At 39.2% G+C, this 24380-nt stretch overlaps 1 protein-coding gene across 2 annotated transcripts in view; it reads left to right on the forward strand.

Annotated features, from left to right (window-relative positions):
* Nucleotides 1-970: 970 nt before the first annotated feature.
* The window catches only part of COL6A6 (collagen type VI alpha 6 chain), a 147091-nt gene continuing 123681 nt past the window's right edge, over nucleotides 971-24380 (forward strand). Inside the window, exon 1 of one of the 2 annotated variants that reach the window (XM_081301126.1) lies at nucleotides 971-1211. The gene's annotated coding sequence lies outside the window, so the exon portion shown is untranslated. The remainder of the gene's footprint in view (nucleotides 1212-24380) is intronic. The other variant, XM_081301125.1, reaches the window with a different exon arrangement.

Here is a 24380-nt window from a genome sequence, read left to right on the forward strand (position 1 = left end):
GCCATCCACATTCTGATCCTAGTTCTACACTTAGAAGCTTCTCTCTCTTTAATTTTTTCTTGACTTAGGATGACAACAATACTGGATTTGGAAAAAATTAAACATTTGACTTCCCTGAAGAAGGATAGTGCTCCCCTTGTCCTCCCAGTTGCTTGGAACCCTCTTTTCCTGACTTTTCTGCCTAGCTTAATCTTTACATTTTATTTTGAAGTTAAGCTTCTTTTGGCCTCCCAGGCTTAAGTGAGGATCCCTTCTTCTATAGTCTCCTGGCATCACTTACCTGCGCTAGCAATTGCCACCCTATTTCGTTTCCGTTTTTCTCTCCAACCAGATTGTGAGATCTCAACTTAGTTACTCTTGTATCCCAGGCACCTAAAAGGTGCATAGTAAATGCTCAGATATTTATGAAACAGATAAATGAATAGGTGAATGAATGGACAGAAAGTTAGAGGGGAAAAAAAAAGTAAGTAGACAAAAGAGAAGAGGATATTCTTGAGACTTGTGAATTTCTAGCGGTGAGGTCCCAGGCTAGAGTCTGCCCCTCCCCACCCCTAGCGAAAGTGAGAAATTCCCACCAACCCAAAGACTCAGGCTACCTTGCTAGACCCTGCCTTCTCTAAAAAGACTCCACAACACAGGCAAAGCCGCCAAACGACAGCAGTGGCCACAGTAGGAGCGGAGCTGCTTGCTCTTGCGTGCGCCTGGATCGCGCGCCCTGCCTGTCTGTGGGGCGCAGAGAAGGCGAGCACCACGAACTCCCCCAATTCCCGCCCGAGATTTCCTCCCAGGGTCAGCAGCGGAGACTGGGAGTACCATTTTGGAGAGAAGCTGGCGGGGCAGTTACAGCCCCCAGAATCCCCCCCACTCCTATTGTGTCACCTCCCTCAGGCTGCGCTCCTCTCTGGAGACGTGTGCTGGGCCCGGGGCCGCCGGGGCGGGGAAGGGTCGGACCCGGGGCGGGGAGACAAGTGTTTATATATTGAGCAGCAGGGGCATAGGAGCTGCCACCCGCTCGTCCGCGGGACACCAGAAGACGAGAGACTGCCTGCGCCACCGCCCGTCCCTTCCAGGTCCCGGAGGGGGTCTCCGTGGTGGTTCCCGGCTGGCAGCACTGAGCGCACCGGTGCGCTCTGCCCGCGAAGCGCTCGCTGGAGATACCCGCCTTGGGACTGGGAAGTGCAGGGCTAGGGCTGCGTAGAAGTTTCCCCGAGGTAAGTTCAGGAGCCAAAGTCCGCTGGGACTATAAAAGCCAGAACTAGGTTTACGAGTGGGGAGTAGTTGGATGCAAGGGATCCTCCAGAATAGAGAGGGCTGCACGAGAAGGATGCAGTGCAAGGAAAGAAGGAATTTCAAAAGCCCCAATTCGCCTTCTTTGGTTTTTCACCCCTTACTTGCAGTTAACTTCCTTCACTTCGCCTTGCTTTAATTTTTTTCTGCAACCCATTGTTGAAGAACCTACCGGACCCTCTGGGTATATTCCCTCCTTTGGGCTTACTGCCCGCACACTCCGCTGCCTCCAAGGGCAAGAGGGGCCTCACCCTGCACTGTGTCCCCACGCCCAGCATAGGGTCTGGCGCGTGGCAGACACAGAGGGCCACTTGGGGGAGTAATGAATGAGGTTGACTAGCCTAAGCCAGGAAAAGTGGTTGCAAAGCCTGTACTTTTGCTCTGGCAAATCACACAAATCTATCAAAAATAAAGTTTTGATTGTCTGAGGGAAGGGGCGGGGGATAGGGAAAAATGCACGTTTTTATCAATTTCAGGAACATTTTGCTATGAGTGGAGCCTCAGCTGCCTGGCTCAGTGTCAACTGTGGGAATAATTTTGATGAAGGGAAGAGGCTGGGTGGAAGACGGAAAGTCTCGGGACTAGGAAGTGATTTTCTTTTCTTCTGCGTCCTCTTTGGATAAAGACTTCTCATTTCTCCTTTTAGAAGTCTACTCTATGGAAATGTTTGAAGAGGACCTTTAAACAGTGTGTGGGTAATTTGATAGGGGAGTTAGGTGGTAATGTTGAGGAACTTCTGAGATGGTTAAAATCATAAGACCTGAGACAGGAAGAATATTGGAAACTTTTTGTTTAGAACTTCTGTTGCTACAGAATATAGCAGTTATTGATTTTTTTAAAAGACCTATTTGATAATTACTCTTTTCAATATAAAGTTTCCAAGTATGTCATTTGGAAGTTACAATGTTAAACTTACTGTTTCCTGTCTTCACAGATAGGGTCACACACACACACACACACACAAATCCTGACACTTCTAAATAAATGGTTTAAGACACATAGCCTTAAAAGTTTTTATGCTTTTAAGAGAAGGTGTCAGTTCCATCTTCCTCCCTCATTTCATTCCAAAATATTAAAAATGCAGAGGAGAACTTGGGGGGAAAAAGGATTCCTTTCCACTCAATTTTTTTTGGTATGTTTTAAATGCTGTGCCATGTGAAATCAAATTTTATGACATTGATAATGTTTTATGTTAAGCACTCATTAGAATGTAAGCTTCTTTTTTTGTAGTAACCTTTTGATTTTGCTACATCTCCTTGTGAAGTAATTCTTCAAAAATATCCTTGTTTAAAAAGTACTCTCATTAAATATAAAACACAATTTAGTTTTCCCATTCTCTTCGGATAAACTAAACTTCAGAAAATTTTAAGTATTTTAAGTATTAAGGCAGGAAATATTTATTTATTATTTGCCTAGACAGTAGCAAAAACAGCTAATGTTGTCACCAAATAAAGGTCAGGCTACAAGAATTATGAATAGAAATTGACACATTGTTTATTCATCTATGTGTACAGTATACTATATAGTCCTATTAATATAATGGTATTGAAAATGACTGAAAAGAACTCTCAGTAGATATCATTTGACCCTACAATTTCTCAAAAATATGAGATTGTTAGTTATACTCACTGCAGATAAATAAAAGTGTTCCCATCTAATGAGTAGGTGTATGAAATTAAAGAATGCCCACTCCTACAGTCCCAAGAAATAAGTGAATATTTTATTTTCTAGGCTTCTATTTATAATTCTATGAATGTCATGAACATAAGACTTTTTCAGAGTAATTAAATGTTGGTCAAAATATTTTGTCTTCCTTCCTGACCTGTTGTTATTTAAAGTACTGAGTGGCTTAGCTTTGCTCTCAAATAGGTCTAGGTTCAAGTTAGAGCTGAGCTTAACCAGTTCATTGAACCTTGCTGAGTTTTACTTTTCTCACCTTTCACACAGAACAGAGATACCTACCTACTTCACAGGAATGTGTGAGAAAATCAGGAACCTTGTAAAATACCAAGCACAGGTGGGTCATAAGTCAGACTATGGTGACAGTGAGGTAGTGATAAAGTGTAAGGATAGTACAGAACAGCAAATAGAGCTATTCCCAATAATTCACTTAATGTTGAACCCAGTTTTATTCCATGTTCTGGTTCTCAATAAAACACCTCATTTCCATGGAGGAAAACACGTGACTAACTGAAATGAATGACTGGCCAAACGTCACATCTCCTCTTCTTTCTGCAAGTGTTCCAGTTTGAAAAGGATGGTTTAAGGAAAGACTTGTCACTCAGGCAGGCTACTGTTCTGGAAGAGATGTTTTAGGGGATGGGGATGGTTCTGTGGAGTTCATTATGTATTTCTCATACAGTTAGGGGAAATTTTTCTCAGAGAGGTCAAGTTATTCCTACAGGTAGGTGGCTTTAAAAAGTGCAGTTGGTGTTTTTGTTTCTGTGAATAATGGTTTTGTGATAATAAAAATATCTTTCTGCTTTCAGAAGCAGCATATTATATTTAATTTTTTCAGAATTTTAAAACAAAATCTCCAAAAGTTCACCCTAAGTTGTCCAAGGAATGGGGATTTGAAAAGGTACAAAGGATCTTGTACAAAACAGTGACTAATTAAAAGCCAAACTTTTAAATGAAGAAATAATAGAGTCTTTGTCTCACTGCTTCTCCTCATTTCTCGCCCTCCTTCCAAAACTGTTCTATTCTTGGAGTGACCCCAAAACCCTGGAACGGGAATTTGGAAGAGATTATCATGAATAAAAATGAAAACAGTTTAGCTAATATAAATCATGTGCAGAAGAAAAGATATCTTGTATTTCTCATAGTACCTGGCACTTAGTAGGTACTCAGTAAATATTCTATAAATCATATAAACATTCTATAAATCTGTTAAAATTTCAAATATCCAGCTGAGGCATGTTTTTCATGTGAAGCTGGAGCAGTTGCACTTAGAAAATCCATAGCATGCAAAATCTCAGGAAAATCCATAGCATGCAAAATCTCAGGGAAAATCCATAGCATGCAAAATCTCAGGCAGGGCAAAGGAGGTAACATCATCTTTCTTTGTGTCCCTGTCTCTGAAGTTCAGCCTTGCTAAAGCAAATAACAGCTGGTGTATTATTACTGACTCTTAAATCTTACCTTTATTAGTTATCTGGATTGACTGAGATAAATTCAAACATTAGATATTCTTTATGATTCCAAACAACAGGCCTAAGAAAACTTGCTGATTTAATTTTGGCATGATGAGAAAGTTTTTTCTCCAAATGCTCAAGTGGTAGAAGGGAGAGAAGAAAAATAAAACATAAAAACTTAGTTTTACGAATGTAAACCTCGACATTCTCTTTAAGTCACATATTTAAGACTTAAATATCCACATAACCATTTTTTTAACCACTTCCAGTTAAGAATTTGGACTTAATTGGACTCCAGGATGTTTTGTAACACCCTGAGTACTGTATCCTACACTTTTGAGGGGAAAGATTTTGCCAGAATTAGTTGCCAAAGGCATTTGGCTTGAAAAACCATAAGCTAATCACTTATTGAGTCCTTTAAAAACAACTTGATTAATGTTGGGCAAGATATTGTGACTGAAAGTCTCCATTATATGAATCCAAATACAGCTGAACTTTGAAGATCATAAGCAGGTCATAGTCATATTTGGCTATTATTGTTTGGTGTGTGTGTGTGGGGAGATCCCACAGTGTGTCAATTGACCCATATACCATCTTTTGGTACCCCTACCTCACCCTAAGCTAGAATGTATAGTTGACTTTATCATCTCATTTACTTCTACATTGTCTTTAGGAGAGGTAGAATCTATGATACTAAAAATACTGTTATATATACACACACACACAGACACATATACATACATACACACACACACACACACACACACATTGAGTTGGCCTCAATGTCCAGGCTTTTCTCTGCTGGCTTTCAGATGATGTTGGAGCCCTGCCCACATTCCCTCCTTCAGTGTATGCTAGAGGCTAGGTACTTCATGCACTGTGGTTCTGCCTGAAGGTTTTCTCTGGCCTTGGGCACATGCCTGACCCATGTGGGGTAGGACCGAGGCCTGGGTCTTAACACCCCTGGGAGTAATACCTCAACCAATAACAGGTGAAAGTAGGTGAGTAAATATTCCATTTGCTCACACCCTGGGGGGAGGCAACTCCTGAGGTATCATCTATACATTCTTCTGAGGTGCCCAATGGAACTGAGTTCCAGTTGCCCACAGTAGGGAATTACCTGCTCATTAACACTGGCTTCCTTTCCTTCACCATCTCACTTCTCCACTCCTCACCTCCCAAATAAACTAATTGCATGAATTCTTTTCCATGCTTTGCTTTTGTCCTCACCTACCATCAGCTTATTAGCTACTTCAGTAAACTGTGAGTAGCTCATGAACACCATTCTAGCCAAAAATTAAATCAAGAATGGAATTCTTGCTTTCCACACTGGAGAACAGAATTTTGTCTAGCTAATGCCATTTTCACTTGTATCTGGGTCAATTAGTTTGTAGGTTATGGCCTGATCCTAAATCCCCATAAGCTCTTGGGAACTGTCCTGGGACATGGTAGAGACATCAGTGAGGACTCAGTGTGGCAGTGAGGGCTTGCTGCCACTCCACAGTTGGAGAATAGTGTAAAGAACACATTCTGCTGATAATGGAAATTGGTTCAAACACATTATCTGTGAAGGAGGAGCTGGTCCGTTGGTATTCCTGTTAGTTCTTCCTATCCCCTACACAGGTTTGGTCACCATTAACTTACTAGTGACTTAATCCATACCATCAGGCCAGACCTCACCTGAGAACTGCAGACCTGCTTATCTAACTTCCAATAGGCACTTGAACATCACACACCACAAAACCAAGCCCAAACAGTACCATTTACCTGCCTCACAAACCTTCCCCTCTTCCAGTGAGTGGCACAACCCAATGGCGTCACCAGAAAGTTTTGCAGTGTCCTGGAAGCCCTGTCCTCCCGAGCCCTCATCAACAATCCCATATAATTGGTTTCCAAATGGTAGCAATTTAATTTCCTAACTATCTCTACAAACTTATCCCTGTCATCCTTGCTCCTAGTTCCCAAAATGCCATCATCTCTCATTCATATAACACCTGCTTCCTAGTCTACCTCCCCTCCTCCATCGAGTCTTGATCCCTTCATAGTATTCTCCATATTTCATTCTGAGTGAACTTCCTAAAACCATCTGCTCATCTTTTCTCTACTAAAGAGCCCCAGTAGTTTTGGATAAAATACAAAATCCTCATCCTGGTTGAAAATTCTCCTACCATCAAACTTGTATCTCCTTCTTCTGCCTCATGTCTTCTTATTTCTTTGCCACCACTCCAAATCCTCCAGTTCCCTAAGAAGAACTTGCTCTTTCCCATCTCTTTCCATTTGCATCTGGAATATCCTAGAGTAGTATTCTCTGGACCCTAAACTGGGTTAACCACTTCTCTCTCTTTATAGCTTAACTACTAGGTTCATTCCTCTGGGAAGCGTTACTGTACCATTTCTACTGGGAAAAGGTGCCCTGAGTCCCCAGAGTACCCTGGGACTCCCTTCATAATATTGCTCACTCAGACTGTGACTTCCTAGTCTTTCATGTTCACCAGGCCATCTTCAGTGCCAGCCACTTAGTAGATGCTCAGTGAATACCTGTTGTATGAATAAATGAGCTGATATCAGGTGCCTTACTAACTGACGATCATTGATAAATCACATAACCTCTTTGAACTTCCATTTGCTCATCTAAAGTGGAAATAATATACAAGTGTAGGGTGATAGAGAGCATTGGTAGGAAGGATGGCTTTTTGATTCCTGACACATAGTGCTCAATAAATACTGGTTACTTTGGATTAGGCAAGATAGGATAATATTGTATTGACTGTGTGATGTTTCTGAAGGTATAAGTTAAATGTGCACCTTAATACAATGGCTTTGGGTGGAACTGAGAGAAAAAAAAGTGTCATTTAGCTAAAATATCCCATTTTTATGATGTTTTTTTCAAATCTTGCATAGGGTGTGTTTTTGGAAATGTAAGAGATATAAAAACATGTAATGGCATCTAATTCCCTTACACGGTTTCTTCCAAATGATCCTTCTTCTCGGGCTTCAACATCTGCATTCCCTGGATTAATGCCATGAATCCGGCTTCTAAACTGGAGAGCTTTTCCCACAAGTTTTGCCTTAATAAATGCCTCCCTACTGTGATTCATGCTTGGTTTTCCCTCTTCTCCACGATTACTGTCATCATCCTGCAACAGCACCATTAAGCACCTAATTGTTGGGCCTCCAGGGAACTGTCATCAGAAGGCTCATGAACCAAGTGGCACATTTATAGGTGATTTAACTGGGTGGAGGTGAGCTCTAAATGAATTCATAGGCTTGAACTGGTCAGTGATTAAAGCAAAAAAAAAAAACCACCCTTATTAGTAGTGGGTAGTGAGTTAAGTATATAATCGTGGTAAAAATTGGGATAATAGCACTTCAGGGAACTGTCAGAACCATTTAAAGTGTTTTTTTGTTTATGGTGCTGGGGATGGATCCCAGGGCCCCACACATGCTAGGCAAGTGCTCTACCATGGAGCCACGTCCCAGACCCAGGGATTCTTTGGTGGGAAATTACTTCTTTGGCATGCTTACTTCATGTCTATAGCAAAGCGGGTTTCAAGCTCAGTGGGCCAGAGGTACCCCCAATCCACCCCAGACACACAACGTTTGCAAATCTCCTTTGTTTCTATATATTGCAAAATGATATGGCACACGGAGTCACTTATAATCCAGTCACTACATCTATGTAGTGACTTGATGTCTATGTAGTGACTTGATGTCTATGCTACATCAAGAAGCATAGACAAATTGATGGTTGATGGTATTGTCTGTATTGGACCCCCCACCTCATTTGAATAGATAAATCCCAAAATATTTCTTTCGAGGTGAAAAATGCTTTTAAAAAGATGCATTTTTACTCCCCAAAGTGTGAGGGTTTTCATTTATTTGCTCATTTATTTATTGGCAATCCACCGGGTCTCTCCATTTCTTCATGGAGAAAGTTGCCATTAGCCATAGATGTGCTGCTGTCATCTCAGTCATCAGCTGCAAGTCATTGAGTTGGGTGGTGCATGGGACACTGAGAGGTTGTGATTCTGTACCTTCTATGCCTTCTAAATTGCCCACGGGGAAAGGAGATGGGTGCTGTGGATGCAGAGTGCAGCCACCACACTAGCTTCAGTCAGTAAGCAAGAGGGGACTGGACTAGGACGACCCCAGATAGAGGCTGATGGTTGACTCCAGGTCTTCACAAAGTGCATTTTGAATATTCCAATCCAAGGAGTTTTCTGTCAACGAACTCAGCCCTTATTAAGCACTTGGAACCCATTATTGTTATGGTTTACATATGAGCTGTCTCCTCAAAGCTCCTGTGTTAGTGCCGGAATGTTCAGAGACAAAGTGATCGGGAGCTGTAACCTCATCAATCCATCCTAGTTTGAATGGACTGACTGGATGATCACTGTATACGGGTGGAGCTTGGCTGAAGGAGATGGGTCATTGGGGTCATGCCCAGGAAGGGGGCATCTTCCCTATAGCTCCTTCTTCTTCCTCTGTCCGATTCCCAGCCACCATAAACTGAGTAGCTTTCCTTTGTAGCACGCTTTCCGCCATGGTGTTCTGCCTCACCTCAGGCAGGAGCCATGGACTTTGGACTGAACCTTCAAAACCATGAGCCCAAAAATACATTTTTCCTCCTTTAAATTGGTCTTGTGGGAATTTTAGTCACCTCCTGGAAAAGCTAACAGCTCAGAGAGAAAAGTACCAACATCATCCCCCTTCCCAAATGAGGGTCTGAGGTTTCATCAGTTGTTCAAATGACAGCTGACCAGTGGCTGGGCAGGGTGGGGGTTGAATGAAGAATGTGGTAAAATCCAGCCTTCAACATTGCTCTCTCTCTCTATTTTGCTGAGATTGTTAATATTTCCAAGAGTCCATTCTAATTTTGCTGAATCACTTTCCATAGAATTTCAGAATTTCAGAGCAGAAATGGATCTAACAAATAAATCATTTCAAGTATTTTACCCTTCCTTCCAATTAAAATCCTTTAATGACTTCTCGTTGATCTAGGGGAAAAAACATAAATCATTATTGGGTCCTGCAAAGCTATGGATGGCCTGGTCTCATTTAGCATCTTGCTCCCCTTCGCTCTGTGTTCTGCTCATACCAATTTCCTTTGATTCCTTGGCTGCTGAGAGCCACAGCCAAGTCGGAATGATGCCTGGCATTTTTGCCAGAAGGGAGTGGTTGAGAAGTGATGCCAGTGAGCCTTTGGGATGATGATGGTTATGTTAAGCTGTGTATTCAATTGTATATAGACCCCTGCTGTCCGCCTTGGGCTCCCGCTACTTTGGAGTTCTCTGGGGATGCCTGGGGAGTTCAAGTTGGCTGGGGAAGTTCCAGAGGAGGGATTTCCGGTTGGTGGTTCCTGGAAGGGCCGCGTGGGTGGCATTAGCAGGAGTTCGGGCAATAAAGGAGTTCCTGTTTTGAACCTACCAGTGCCTCGTGTAGGCTCGGTTATTTTGTGCCCAGCCAGACTGCGACACTTGGCCATACTATTCTTCTTCCTGCCATAGGACTTTTGCATGAGCCCCTTCCTGGAACATCACACTCCTCTTGGCCTGGTAAATCTCACTATTCCTTCATCATTAGCTCAGACTGCACTCCCTCAGGGAGCCTTCCTCGATCTTTTTGAGCTAATCTTTTCTCCTTATTATGTGGAGCCTTATGTGATGTGGTTGGAAAATGGTGAGACATGTTAGATTTGGGGTATATTTTGAAGGTACTATTGATAAGACTGGCTGATGGATTGGTTATGGGTTTTCGGTGAGACCTCTTCTTGATGGGTACCACAGTTGTAACTTTACAGTTACTGATGTAATTCTTTCTTAAATACCCCACATCCTCAATAGACTGTAAGCTCCATGAAGACAAAACCTAAATCTGGTTTTATTGTGTATTGCATGCCCCTTTCCCTAACATGGCGCCTAATATTTAGCAGATGCTCAAAAATATTATTTGAGTGAAAGAATGAATGGATACATCTGAAAACTAAAAACTAATTTACGGATGAGGACAATGAGCCTCTGTTGGGGTTCCTTGAGTCTGTGACGTTTTTCCTCTTCTTCTTTAAGCTTGTGTTCTTTCCCAGGAATGATCATTGATCTTATCTTACTATTGATGTATGTCATGCCTAGGACCCAAAGAGGTCGGCCTAAGCCATCTGACTTATGTCCTATTTTGAAAGACACTACAGATCTTCAGCCAAGAGCAGCTGGTGTGCTTAATCTTCACATGAGAAGTTAACCATTCAAAAATGTTCACTCCCCCACAAGGGCATCTTGAACGAAATCAGTTGGGGCAAACTCTGATTAAGAGGGAAAGGAGAATAGAATGTAATCAAGAGTTTCCTCTGTTCTCTTGGAAGAGAACAGAGGCCTGAAATGTAACTTTCTCAAGCAAGATCCATATCCTTGGCCCCCTGCCTTTCTAATTAAATTCCTGATATATATGGGTAATTCATTTAATGAACAGATGGCAAAATTGGATCCTTGCTCTGCCGAGGTTTACCAAAGCACTTGAAAATTTCTGTCTGATTGAATACTAATATGTAACCCTAAAATACAAAAGGAGAAAATTAAACCTAAGCTAGCTGCTTACCACCCAGAACCTTCCGGATTGCATCCTCTCTGGTCTGAATAGTAATTTGTTCCTTCCCATCGAGTGACTTCCTCTGTTTGTTGTCCCCCACTTAGAAGCAACACCCAGTAGTGGGGTTTATGCTTTTCAGGGATATTTCTCATGCCCTGAGGCCCAGCTTCTACCCTCAGGAGGCTTCCAGTCTAGCAGACAGATTTGACAAGTGCTTTGAAGAAAAACAATAAGATGCTACAAAGGGAGAAAAAAATCACCAAGGGGACCTAATTTAATGAGGAAGCAGCAGCAATACAATGAAGACCCAGAGGATGGGGACCGAGCAGGATCAAGGACAGAGGGACAATAAAAAGTGGCCACAGTGGGTAGCAGTGGTCAAGATGGGCATCAGACAGGGCTTCTCCAACTTTGATGTGCATACAGATCACCTGGGGAGCCTGTTAAACTTCAGCTTCTGATTCAGTGTGCACAACAGGAGACTCTGCCTTTCCAGCAGGCGCCAAGTGGTGCAGATGATGCTGATCTGTGGGTCACATTTAGAGAAGCAGTGGAATCGGGCAAAGGTTGGCCAAGTTTTTCCATAAAGAGGTAGATAATAAACATTTTAGACTTTAAAGGTCCTGCTTTTTTCCCCCTTGAAACGACTCAACTGTGTCATTGTGGTGTAAAAGCAGCCAAGATAATGGCTAGATAACAACACCACGGAGCTGTTAGCCCAACACCTGCTCAAAGTGTGTGCGCTCTAAATAGGTCAGTGGTAGTCTTATTAGCTGTGCAACTGTGGGGAAATTCATTAGCTTCTCCAGTTTTATTTCCTTTATCTTTAAAACAAAGATAAACTCTGCCTCACAGGGTTTTGCAAGTTAAACGCTTGCAGTGATTAAGTTAGGGTGCGTGATCCTTAGCTGGGCCATGATGCCCAGTTCCTTGGTCAAACATCAGTGGCTGTGAAGGGAGTTTTTAGATATAATTTACAGAGGATTTTGAGCAAAGCATAAGGTAGGTAGGCCTCATTCAATTGGTTGAAAGCTGGAGGTCCCCAGGAGAGAAAGGCATTCTGACTACAGACTCAAGACTGCAACATCCACTCATATGGGAACTTCCAATTTGGGGCTTGCTAGCCCCCATAAGCAGGTGAACCAGATCCTTAAAATCTCTCTCTTTTCTACCCCTGTCTCATGCACACATATATCCTATTGGTTCTGTTTCTCTGGAGAACTATAACTAACACAATGTGCTTAATATGTGTAGGTCAAATCTTCTCAACCCAAATAGTTTCTCCACCATTGATATCTGAGCTGGGTGATGCTTTGTTGTAGGGAACTGTCCTGCACATTATCAGATGTTTAGCAGTGTCTGTGGCCTCTGCCCACTAGATGCCAGTAGCAACCCCCAACCCCAGCAGTAAAAATCAAAAATTTCTTCAGACATTGCCAAACATCTCCTTGGGGGTGGAAAATTGCCTCTGGAAGGGAAACACTGGTACAAACCACTACAAAAATGTGGGAACATTTTTCCCTAGTTCACTCCCCCTAAGCCAGGGCTACACTGCTGCCCCAGCAACCCACACACCCTTCCCTTGGCATTGTTTTATCTCCAACACCTGGCATACAGCTGGAGTTCAGTAAATCTTTGTGGATTGCATACATTTTGGCTAGTCCTCCTGCTCGGTAGAGGGCAGCACAGCGAGTGAGAGGGAAGACTCTCAAAGTGTGGCTCCCAGACCTGCCACATTTGCATCACCTGGGACATGGTTAGAAATGCAAATCCTGGAGCCCACCCCAGACCTACGGATTAAATAAGACTATCATTGTCCACAAAGTGGGGAGGAGGTGCTTAGGATGAAATATGAACCTTGAAAAATACCAAAATGGCCAAATGACTGCACAAATTTGCATGCCGTATTTTGCATTTTGTTTTAATTTATTTTCTCTTTCTGATAGCATTTGGCAGGGTCTTTTCTTTGTCCTTCTGAGATTAATATATAAATTACCTAATGGGGCAGTTGCCAAGGCAAAGCAATTTGTCTCGTTATTGACTTCAAGTTCCTGGAAATGATGGCACTCATAAACATTTCTCTCTACCCTCACTGTCTAGGTCTTTTTTCCCTCAGAGGATACTTGCGCTTGACACTGAGGATTTTTTCTTTCAAAATTTATTGAAGCAGGCACTTTGGGAAATTTTATTTCTGAACACCCATGAGATTTTTTTTTTTTTTTTTTTTTTTTGCCAAAGCACTGAGATGCCTCTTGTTTAATTGTCTACATCCTTACCTTTGGCTTGTCCAGGTCACCCTTCCTCCACCCCCCCATCCCTGCCCCCATCAGACTTCAAGTTCGCTAGGTCAAGGCTATGTTTACTGGATTTGCTGTGTACTGGCTAAAGCAGGTGACTATACTCATGAGTATGACAGTGATTTACTAAGGCTCCAATACTATGTGTCCATCTTTTGTCTGTGGTGCATATCCACTTCATAATATGTGGACACCTTATATTCAGCATTTCAAAAAAATTAAACCTTGCATTTCCCCTTTCTGTACCAGCTATTTAATTTTACAGAACCATTTCAAAAAGTAGTGCCCTAAAAACAATTATCTTGTCTGTGGGTTGACTGGTTTGCTGGGCAGGTCTTACTTTGTGGGTCTCAGTCAGCTGGTGTCTGGTGCTAGAGTCATTGAAAGCCTTTTAGTCACTTGTCTAGCACCTGGGTTGGGATGGCCGGCTCACCTGGCAGCTCTCCCAACCTCTCCACCTGGCATACAGCTGGAGTTCAGTAAATCTTTGTGGATTGCATACATTTTGGCTAGTCCATGGAGTTGTCTCAGGTTTTCTCATAGCATGTTGGTCTCAGAACAGTGGAACTCAGATTCGGTCTGGCTTCACCCAGACCAAGGGATCCAGGACTTTTAGCATTGAAAGGCTCAAACTAGCACTGATCAAAGGAAAGGGAATTAGACTTCCCCTCTCAATGGGAACAGTGGCAAAGAAAAGGCTGCTTTCCTTTTCTATGATACTTGATCTGTCATATTTTCTAGCAAGTGAAATTTGTTGTCTTTGGTAACAATTCTTCCATAACCCTACATCCAGAATATTTCTAAAAAATTAATGTATATTGAAATAAAAATAGAAGTACATTTAATATTTTTGGATCCTTTATTTTTTAAAATCATTTTTAATCTTCATCCTTATATCCAAATTTATACTTATCTTCATAAGTTTTCTTAAATATTTTTTGAAGTCACCCCCTTTTCTTCATTCATTTTCTACTTCCCAAGGGTGAGACGTCATTGCTCCACCTAGTTTAATATTAATATATTTCATCACTTCATCGTCTGCTTCTCACTTTTTAAAATAATTTTTTAGTTGTAGATGGACCCAATATATTTATTTTCATTTATTTATTTTTATGTGGTGCTGAGGCTTGAACCCACGGCCTCATGTGTGAGAGGCAAGCCCTCTACCACTAAGCTACAACCCCAGCCCCATCTGCTTCTCATTTATCTACAATCCTCTATCAGATTGGTTTTTCTAAGAACAGAACACTCCTTTTTCTCAAGAATCATGTTGGTGTCTTCTCACCTCATGTGTTATTACCATCTAGCATTTCTTTTTGATGATTCCCTTCAGAAATACAGAAGAGCACAGTAAATAATATTATAAATATTTCTTACCCATTTTAAAACTACGAAAACTATTATCTTACATTAATAATTTTAACTTTTTAAAGAAAATACACCAGTTAGTGTTGAAGTCCCCTTCCCTGATCCCATTTTTTCATTTTGCCTTCCCAGAGAGGGCCACCATTCCAAAGTTGATTTGTGTTATTTCAAATTTTGCTTTAATGGACATGTGGTTAAAACAAATACGTAGTACAGATGCTCCTCAGCTTACAGTGGGGTTATGTCTGGTACATTGAAAATATCATAGGTTGAAAATGCATGTAATACCTCATCTACAGAACTCCAGAGCTTAGCAACACAATACACTGTAGGGGATTGGCTGTCCTTGGGATTGAGTGGTGGATTGAGAGCTGTGTCTGGTTGGCACTACCCAGCCCTGTGATAGAGTATGGCACTATGTATTGCTAGCTGGAGAAGAAGTCAAAATCCAAATATTTAAATAAAGTTTCTATTCAACGTGTATGGCTTTCATGCTATCATAAAGTGAAAAAAAATATATATAGGTTGAACCATTGAAAGACAGGGACCATTTTTATTTTGCTGTGTTTAAGGATTTTACATGGATGGTAGCACACTTATTCTGAGTCTCTCCTCCAGGAATGGGAGCCTTGTTGTAGGTAATTCATATCAACCTACAACAAGTAGTTTTCTTGCTGTGATTTTGGGATTTATTCCAATTAAAGCATGTAGATCTAAATTATTCATTTAATGCTTGAATAATAATCCCAGGAATGAGAATGCACCTGTTTAATCACTCTTTCTTTGTGTGCACATATCAGCCTCCAGAATCACTGGGATTATAGGCATTCAACACCATGCCTGGCAGCAATTATGTTTAATCTGACCACTCCCCCAGCCTGGATTTTTACAGATCCCTCTCTTAAAGAAAAGAGAAATCTGGAAAGTAGACAAAATTGGAGAGAGAATCAAAATTCACATGGAGATAAGTAATAAAAGTGAGGAGATAGGGAACTCTAGACATTATTTCTTCATGGTTTCCTGCATTCCATTTTTTTTTTCTTGCTGGGTTTAATTTTCTTCTTCTTCTCCTTCTCCTCCTTCAACAATAACAACAACAATAAGAACTCCTCCTCCTCCTCCTCCTCCTCCTCCTCCTCCTCCTCCTCCTCCTCCTCCTCCTCCTCCTCCTCCTCCTCCTCTTCCAACTCCTCCTTCTTTTCACCAGGGATTGAACCCAGAGCACTTAACCACTGAGCCACATCCCCGTCCCTTTTTATTTTTATTTAGAGACAGGGTCTTGCTAAGTTGCTTTGGGTCTCACTAAATTGCTGAGGCTGGCTTTGAACTTGCAATCCTTCTGCCTCAGCCTCCTAAGCCGCTAGGATTATAGGTATGCACCATATCTTTTAGTAGGGTGTTAGATGAAAATCTACCAAGAGTTTTTTGTAAATGCTTTTATTTCACATTCATTTTTTAAATTACAAATTATATGAGTACCAATTTTTCCTGCTAAGCAAAGACATATTATTCTCTGACATCTTTGTCTTTCCTTTTTACTGGTCCATCATAATCATACACAACAGTGGACTTATTGTTACATATTTGTACATGCACACAACATAACAGTATAATTTGGTCAGTTTCATTCCCCCAGTACCTCTCCTTTGCCTCATTCACTTCCTCTCCTCTACTGGTCTTTTTTCTATCATCATGAGATCCCCTAATTCCTTTCTCACTCCCTAGTCTCCACATATGAGAGAAAACATATGACCCTGGACTTTTTTTTTGAGAGAGAGAGAGAGAATTTTTTAATATTTATTTTTTAGTTTTCGGTGGACACAACATCTTTACTTTATTTTTATGTGGTGCTGAGGATCAAACCCAGCGCCCTGCGCATGCCAGGCGAGCGCGCTACTGCTTGAGCCACATCCCCAGCCCACCCTGGACTTTTTGAGTTGGCTTGTTTTGCTTAACATAATGTTCTCAAGTTCCATCAATTTTTCTGCAAATGGAATAATTTTGTTCTTTTTAAATAGTGGAATGACATATTCTACTGTGTATATATACATTTTCTTTATCTGTTCATCCATAAACTAGGCTATTTCCACAATTTGGCCATCATGAATTGGGTATGCATGTATCACTATAGTGTGTTGACATTAATTCTTTAGGATAAATATTGAGAAGTGGCATAGCGGGGTCATATGGTGGTTCCGTGCCTAGTCTTTTAAGGATTCTCCATACTGATTTTCATAGTGGTTGTACTAATTTAAAACCCCACAAATAGTGTAAAATGTTCCTTCCCTACACAACCTCTGCATTTACTGTTATTTGTAATTTTGGGGGGTGAGTACTGAATATTGAACTTGGGGGTGCTACATTCCTAAGCCACATCCCTAGTTATATATTTTATGAGACAGGATCTCACTAAGTTGTGCGTGCTGGCCTTGAACTTACAATACTCCTGCCTCAGTGTCCTGAGTAGCTGAAATGATAAGAGAACATCATCATGTGCAGCTTGTTATTTCTGATAGCTGCCATTCTAAGCGGAGTAAGATGAGATCTCAGCATAGTTTTGATTTGCATTTTGCTAATTGCTAAAGATGTTACACTTTTTTTTCATGTTTTTTTTTTTTGGTCATTCATACTTCTTTTGAGAAGTTTGGGTTGTTTGGTTTTTTTAAGTTATTTATATATTCTGGTTATTAATTCTCTGTCAGGAGATTAGGTAGCAAAGACTTTCTCCCATTCTGTAGGTTGTCTCTTCATGCTCTTATTTTCTCTGCTATGCAGAAACTTTTAAATTTTTTTAAAAAAAATATTTTTAGTTGTAGATGAACACAATATCTTTATTTTATTTATTTATTTTTATGTGGTACTGAGGATGGAATTCAGTGTCTCACACATGAAAGTCAAGTGTTCTACCACTGAGCTACAATCCCAGCCCCCCAAACTTTTTAATTTGATTCCATCACATTTATTAATTCTTGGTGTTGTTTCCTGAGCTTTTGGAATCCTGTTGAGGAAATTGCCTGTGCCTCTATGTTGGAGTGTTGGCCATATGTTTTTTTCTAGCAGTTACAAAGTTTCTGGTATAATTCCTAGGTCTTTGATTCATTTTGAATTGACTTGTATGCAGGGTAAGAGACTGGGATCTGGTTTCATTCTTCTACATAATGGATAGCCAGTTTTCCCTGCACCTTTTGTTTAAAAGGCTGTCTTTAATGTGTGTTTTGGGTACCTTTACCAAAGATCAGATCAATCTTTGGGTTTATCTCTAAGTTTTCTATTCTTTTACTGTAGCTCTATATTATAATTTAAAGTTGACTATGCCTCTAGTATTGCCTCCCCCGCCCCCCATAGAATTGCTCTGGCTATTCTGGGTTTTTAATTTTTCCAAATGGATTTTAAGACTGTTCTTTTCTAGTTATATGAAGAACATCATTGGTATTTTGGCGAGGATTTAATTAAATCTGTAGGTTGCTTTTGGTAGTATGGCCATTTAACAGTATTAATTCTGCTGATCCATGAACATAGGCTATCTTTCCAGTTTCTATTGTCTTCAATTTTTTTTTCTTCAGTATTCTGTAATTTTCATTGTACAATTCTTTCACCTCCTTGGTTAAATTTATTCCCAAGTGAGGCTATTGTGAATGGAATTGATTTCCTGATTTTTAAGCAAATTTATTATTGGTATATAAGAAAGCTAATGATTTTTGTATGTTGACTTTGGATCCTGCAGTATTCTGGTGGAACTTTTGGGATCTTCAAAGTATAGGATCACATCATCTACCAACAGTGATAATTTGACCTCTCCCGTTCCTACTTTTATCTCTTTTATTTCATTCTCTTGCCTCATTGCTCTGGCTAGTGTATTAAGAACTATATTGAATAGGAGTAGTGAGGGTGGACATCCTTGTCTTTTTCCTAATTTTAGAGGAAATGCATTCAGTTTTTCCCATTCACCATGATGTTGGCTTTGAGATTGTCATAGTTTTTATGATAGTGAAGTAAGTTCCTTCTATCTCTCTTTTCTTCAGCATGTTTGTCATAAATGGTGCTGAATTTTGTCAAAGACTTTTCCTGCATCTATTGAGATGACATCATGAGTTTTTTCCTTAATAAGAAGTCTGCTCAGTAAATTTCATTCATTCGCTGATTTATTCTACTTCCTCAAGTGAAGTTAGTTAGTTACTTTGTTTGTTTTTCCCACAAAAGTGTACTCATGATTTCCTTTGATTCTGGAAAATTCCTACTCACGACTCCTTCAAACATTGCCTCTCATTCTCTATTATTTTCCCCTAGAATTTCTATTAGACCTATGCCAATTTTTTCTCACTCTATGCTGCTAAATTACCTGTTGGTTTTTTATTTTAATTCTTTATTTCTCTTTGCTTCCCTGGGTACCTAAACTCTTTTTATTTTTTTTATGAATAAAGCAGAATATTTAGATCCATTCTAGTTCCAGTTAATACATTTTCCATTGGTAGATATTTTGGTGGTGGTTTTTCAAATCCATTTTCATTTTATATTCTTTATGCTATGGTAGTTTTATGCTATATTATCTCAGTGTAATAGATATACTTTCTATTATCTCTTTAACTACTTTCAACATACTTTACAGTCTCTTTCAAATTATTTTATTTCCTCTTGCTCATGGATGCCTATCCATGTAACATTTGGCCTCCCTTTCAGAGGGGTTAATTCATTCTATAGTTGTAATTCTTTGTTGTTGATTGCATCTTCAGAAATGTTATTTGTAAATTGTGTGAGAGATTTCTATGTATTTAAAGTTGTGAAAATATCTCTAAGGAGTAGTTTTGCCTTCATCTCAACAGTAGCATCAGCGTTTCATGATTAACACCAATTATTACATTAATTCTTCAATTTTGAGGTTGTACCATGTGTGTTTTGTATATTTAAGCTCCATACCTACTTTTTTTTTCTTCTTTAACCAGACTTGAGTTTCTTTTCTCACTTCTTTTAAATATAGGGCTTTAATGCAACACTGTAATTAAGACTTGGAACTCTAATGTGATGATGTTTAAGTTTCATTGGTACTGCTTCCTCACTGTAGGACCTTGGACACATTATCCATCTTCCCTGAGCCTCAATTACTCACCTGTAAAATGTGGATAATAATAGAACTTATGTCATTGAATTACTAAGAATACTAACTGGTAGCTGGAATGTGGGAAGAGTTTGAAGTCATTATAGCATTTCTCCAGGCCAAGAAGCCAAGTGTTTCTATTTTTTTTTATTTTATAGAAGGAGATGCTATTTGGCAAACTTTACTATACAGAAAACCTCTCCACTTGTCTGTATGACATGGTAATTTCTAATTATGAGTCTTCGTGAGACTCAAATTCTTCTCCCATGCCCTACTTTGCATGTAACCAAATTATGTCCATTCTTTTTTTTTCAAATTCTAATTTGTTATGTATGACAGCAGGATGCATTACAATTCATATTACACATATAGTGGCACAATTTTTCATATCTCTGGTTATACACAAAGTAGAGTCACACCATTTATGTCTCCATACGTATACTTAGAGTAATGATGTCTATCTCATTCCACCATCTTTCCAACCTGTATGCCCACTCCTTCCCCTCTCTCCCCTTTGATCTATCTAGAGTTCACCTAATCCACCCATGATCCTCCCCCTATAGCCCCATTATAAATCATCATCCTTATATCAGGGAAAACATTTGGCATTTGGTTTGGGGGGGGATTGGCTAACTTCACTTAACATTATATTCTCCAACTCCATGCATTACCTGCAAATGCCATGATTTTATTTTCTTTTAATGCCAAATAATATTCCATTGTGTATATATGCCACATTTTCATTATTCATTCATCTACTAAGGGACATCTATATTGGTTCCACAGTTTAGCTATTGTGAATTGTGCTGCTATAAACATTGATGTGGCTGTGTCCCTGTAGTATGCTGTTTTTTAAGTCCTTTGGGTATAGACCAAGGAGAGGAATAGCTGGGTCAAATGGTGGTTCCATTCCCAGTTTTCCAAAAAATCTCCATACTGCTTCCATATTGGCTGCACCAATTTGCAGTCCCACCAGCAATGTATGAGTGTGCCTTTTCCCCCACATCCTCACCAACATTTGTTGTTTGTATTCTTAATAGCTGCCATTCTCACTGGAGTGAGATGGTATCCTAGAGTAGTTTTGATTTGCATTTCTCTAATTGCTAGAGATGTTGAACATTTTTTCATGTATTTGTTGATTGATTGTATATTCTCTTCTGATAAGTGTCTGCTCAGGTCCTTGGCCCATTTATTGATTGGATTATTATTATTTTTTTTGGTATTAGAATTTTTTTAGTTCTTTATGTATATTAGAGGTTAGTGCTGTATCTGATGGATGTGTGGTAAAAATTTGCTCTCAAAATGTAGGCTCTCTATTCATCCCATTTATTGATTCTTGATTTTAATTCTTGCATATAGGAGTCTTATTAAGGAAGTTGGAGCCTAATCCTTCATGATGGAGATTTGGGCCTACTTTTTTTTTTTTAATTAGGCACTGTATCTCCGGTTTAATTCCTAGCTCCTTGATTCACTTTGAGTTGAGTTTTGTGCATGGTGAGAGATAGAGGTTTAATTTTATTTTGTTGCATGTGAATTTCCAGTTGCCCAGCACCATTTGTTGAAAAGGCTATCTTTTCTCCAATGTATGTTTTTGGCACCTTTGTCTAATATAAGGTAACTGTAATTATATGGGTTTGTCTGTGTGTCCTCTATTCTGTACCATTGATCTACAGTCTATTTTGGTGCCAATACCATGCTGTTTTTGTTACTATTGCTCTAGTATAGTTTAAGTTCTGGTATAGTGATACCACCTGCTTTCACTCTTCTTGCTAAGGATTGCTTTAGGTATTCTGGGTCTATTATTTTTTCAGATGAATTTCATAACTTCTTTTTCTATTTCTATGAGGAATGTCATTGGGATTTTGATTGGAATTGCATTAAATCTGTATAGTGCTTTTGGTAGTATGATCATTTTGACAATATTAATTCTGCCTATCCAAGAATAAGGTGGATCTTTCCATTTTCTAAGGTCTTCTTTAATTCCTTTCTTTATCATTCTGTAGTTTTTGTTGCAGAGGTCTTTCACCTCTTTTTTTGTTAAGTTGATTCCTAAGTTTTTTTTTAGGCTATTGTAAATGGAGAAGTTTTCCTTGTTTCTCTTTTAGAGGATTTGTAACTGATTTGACAAATATACAGAAATGCCTTTGATTTATGGGTGTTGATTTTATATCTTACTACTTTGGTGAATTCATTGATTAGTTCTAGAAGTTTTCTGGCGAAATTTTTTTGATCCTCTAGGTATAAAATCATGTTGTTAGAAAATAGTGATAGTTTGAGTTCTTCTTTTCCTATCTGTATGCCATTAATTTCTTTCATCTGTCTAATTGCTCTGGCCAGTGTTTCAAGAACTATGTTAAATAGAAGTGGTGAAAGAGGGCATCCCTGTCTTGTACCAGTTTTTAGAGGGAATGCTTTCAACTTTTCTTCATTTAGAATGATGTTGGCCTGGGGCTTAGCATAGATGGCTTTTATGATGTTGAGATATGTTCCTGCTATCCCTAGTTTTTCTAGTGTTTTGACTATGAAGGGTGCTATAGGTGCTATATTTTGTTGAATGCTTTTTCTATGTCTATTGAGATGTTCACATGGTTCTTATCTTCAAGTCTGTTCATGTGATGAATTACATTTATTGATTTCCATATGTTGAACTAACTTTGAATCCCTGGGATGAACCCCACTTGATTGTGGTATACTATCTTTTTGATATGTTTTTTTGTATTCAATTTGCTAGAATTTTATTGAGAATTTTTGCATCTATGTTCATTAGAGATATTGTTCTGAAGTTTTCTTTGTTTGATGTGTCTTTGTCTGATTTTGGAAACAGGGTGATACTGGCCTCATAGAATGAGTTTGGAAGTGTTCCCTCCTTTTCTATTTCACAAAATAATTTGAGAAGTATTGATATTAGTTTGTTGTTAGAAGTCTTGTAGAACTCAGCTGTGTATCCATCCAGTCCTGGGATTTTCTGTTTAAATTGTGGATAACATCCTGATTCAATGTGGGCAAATCATATGACTCTAGAAATTTGCCGATGCCTTCGATAGTTTTATTTTATTGGAGTACAAGTTTTCAAAATAATTTCTAATTATCTTTTGTATTTCTGTAGTGTTTGTTGTGATATTTCCTTTTTCATCATGTGTGTTAGTGATCTGAGTTTTCTTTCTCATCTTCAGTAGCATGGCTAAAGCTCTGTCAATTATTTTTCAAAGAACCAACTTTTTGTTCCGTCAGTTTTTAAAATTGTTTCTTTTGTTTCAATTTCATTGATTTCAACTCTGATTTTAATTATTTCCTGTCTTCTGCTGCTTTTAGTGTTGATTTGTTCTTCTTTTTCTAGGGCTTTGAGATGTAATGTTAGGTCATTTATTTGTTGACTTTTTCTTCTTTTAAGGAATGAACTCCATGCAGTGAACTTTCCTCTTAGTAGTGCCTTCGTAGTGTCCCAGAGATTTAGATATGTTGTATCAGTGTTCTCATTTACCTCTAAGAATTTTTTAATCTTCTCCTTTTGTCTTTTGCCACCCATTGTTCATTAAATAGCATATTATTTAGTCTCCAGGTGTTAGAGTAGCTTTTATTTTCTATTTTATCATTGTTTTCTAGTTTCATTCCATTATGAACTGATAGAATACAGGGTAGTATCTCTACTCTTTTGTATTTGCAAAGAATTGCTTTGTGGCATAATATATGGTCTATTTTAGAGAAGGATCCATGTGCAGCTGAAAAGAAAGTATATTTGCTCTCTGAAGGATGAAATATTCTATATATTCAGTTAAGTCTAAGTTGTTGATTGTATTATTGAGTTCTTCTGTAGTTTCTTTGTTCAGCTTTTGTTTGGAAGATCTATCCAGTGGTAAAAGAGGTGTGTGACAGTCACCTAGAATTATTGTGTTGTGGTCTATTTGACACTTGATCTTGAGAAGAGATTCATTCATCAAAATGTAGATGCTCCATTGTTTGGGGCATATATATTTATAATTGTTAAGTCTTGTTGGTGTATGGTTCCCTTGAGCAGTATGTAGTGTCCTTTTTCTTATCCCTTTTGATTAACTTTAGCTTGAAGTCTACTTTATTTAATGTGAGGATGGAAATCCCTGCTTGCTTCTGTAGTCCATGTGAGTGATATGATTTTTCCCAATCCTTCACCTTCAGTCTATGGATGTCTTTTCCTGTGAGATGAACCTCTTGGAGGCAGCATATTGTTGGGTCTTTTTTTTTTTTTTTTTTTTTTTTTTTTTTTTTTTTTTAAAGAGAGAGTGAGAGAGGAGAGAGAGTGAGAGAGAGAGAGAATTTTTTTTTAATATTTATTTTTTAGTTCTCAGTGGACACAACATCTTTGTTGGTATGTGGTGCTGAGGATCGAACCCGGGCCACACGCATGCCAGGCGAGCGCGCTACCGCTTGAGCCACATCCCCAGCCCTGGTCTTTTTTTTTTTTTTTTTTTTAATCCAATTTGCTAGTCTATGTCTTTTGATTGGTGAGTTTAGGTCATTAACATTCAGGGTTTTTTTTCCTAATATTTATTTTTTAGTTATAGGTGGACACAATACGTTTATTTCATTTTTATGTGGTGCTAAGGATCAAACTCAGTGCCTCACACATACTAGGTGAGTGTTCTACCT

Source organism: Spermophilus citellus (genome assembly GCF_964194105.1).
Source record: "Spermophilus citellus genome assembly, chromosome: 7".
In the NCBI taxonomy this organism is placed as follows: Eukaryota; Metazoa; Chordata; class Mammalia; order Rodentia; family Sciuridae; genus Spermophilus; species Spermophilus citellus.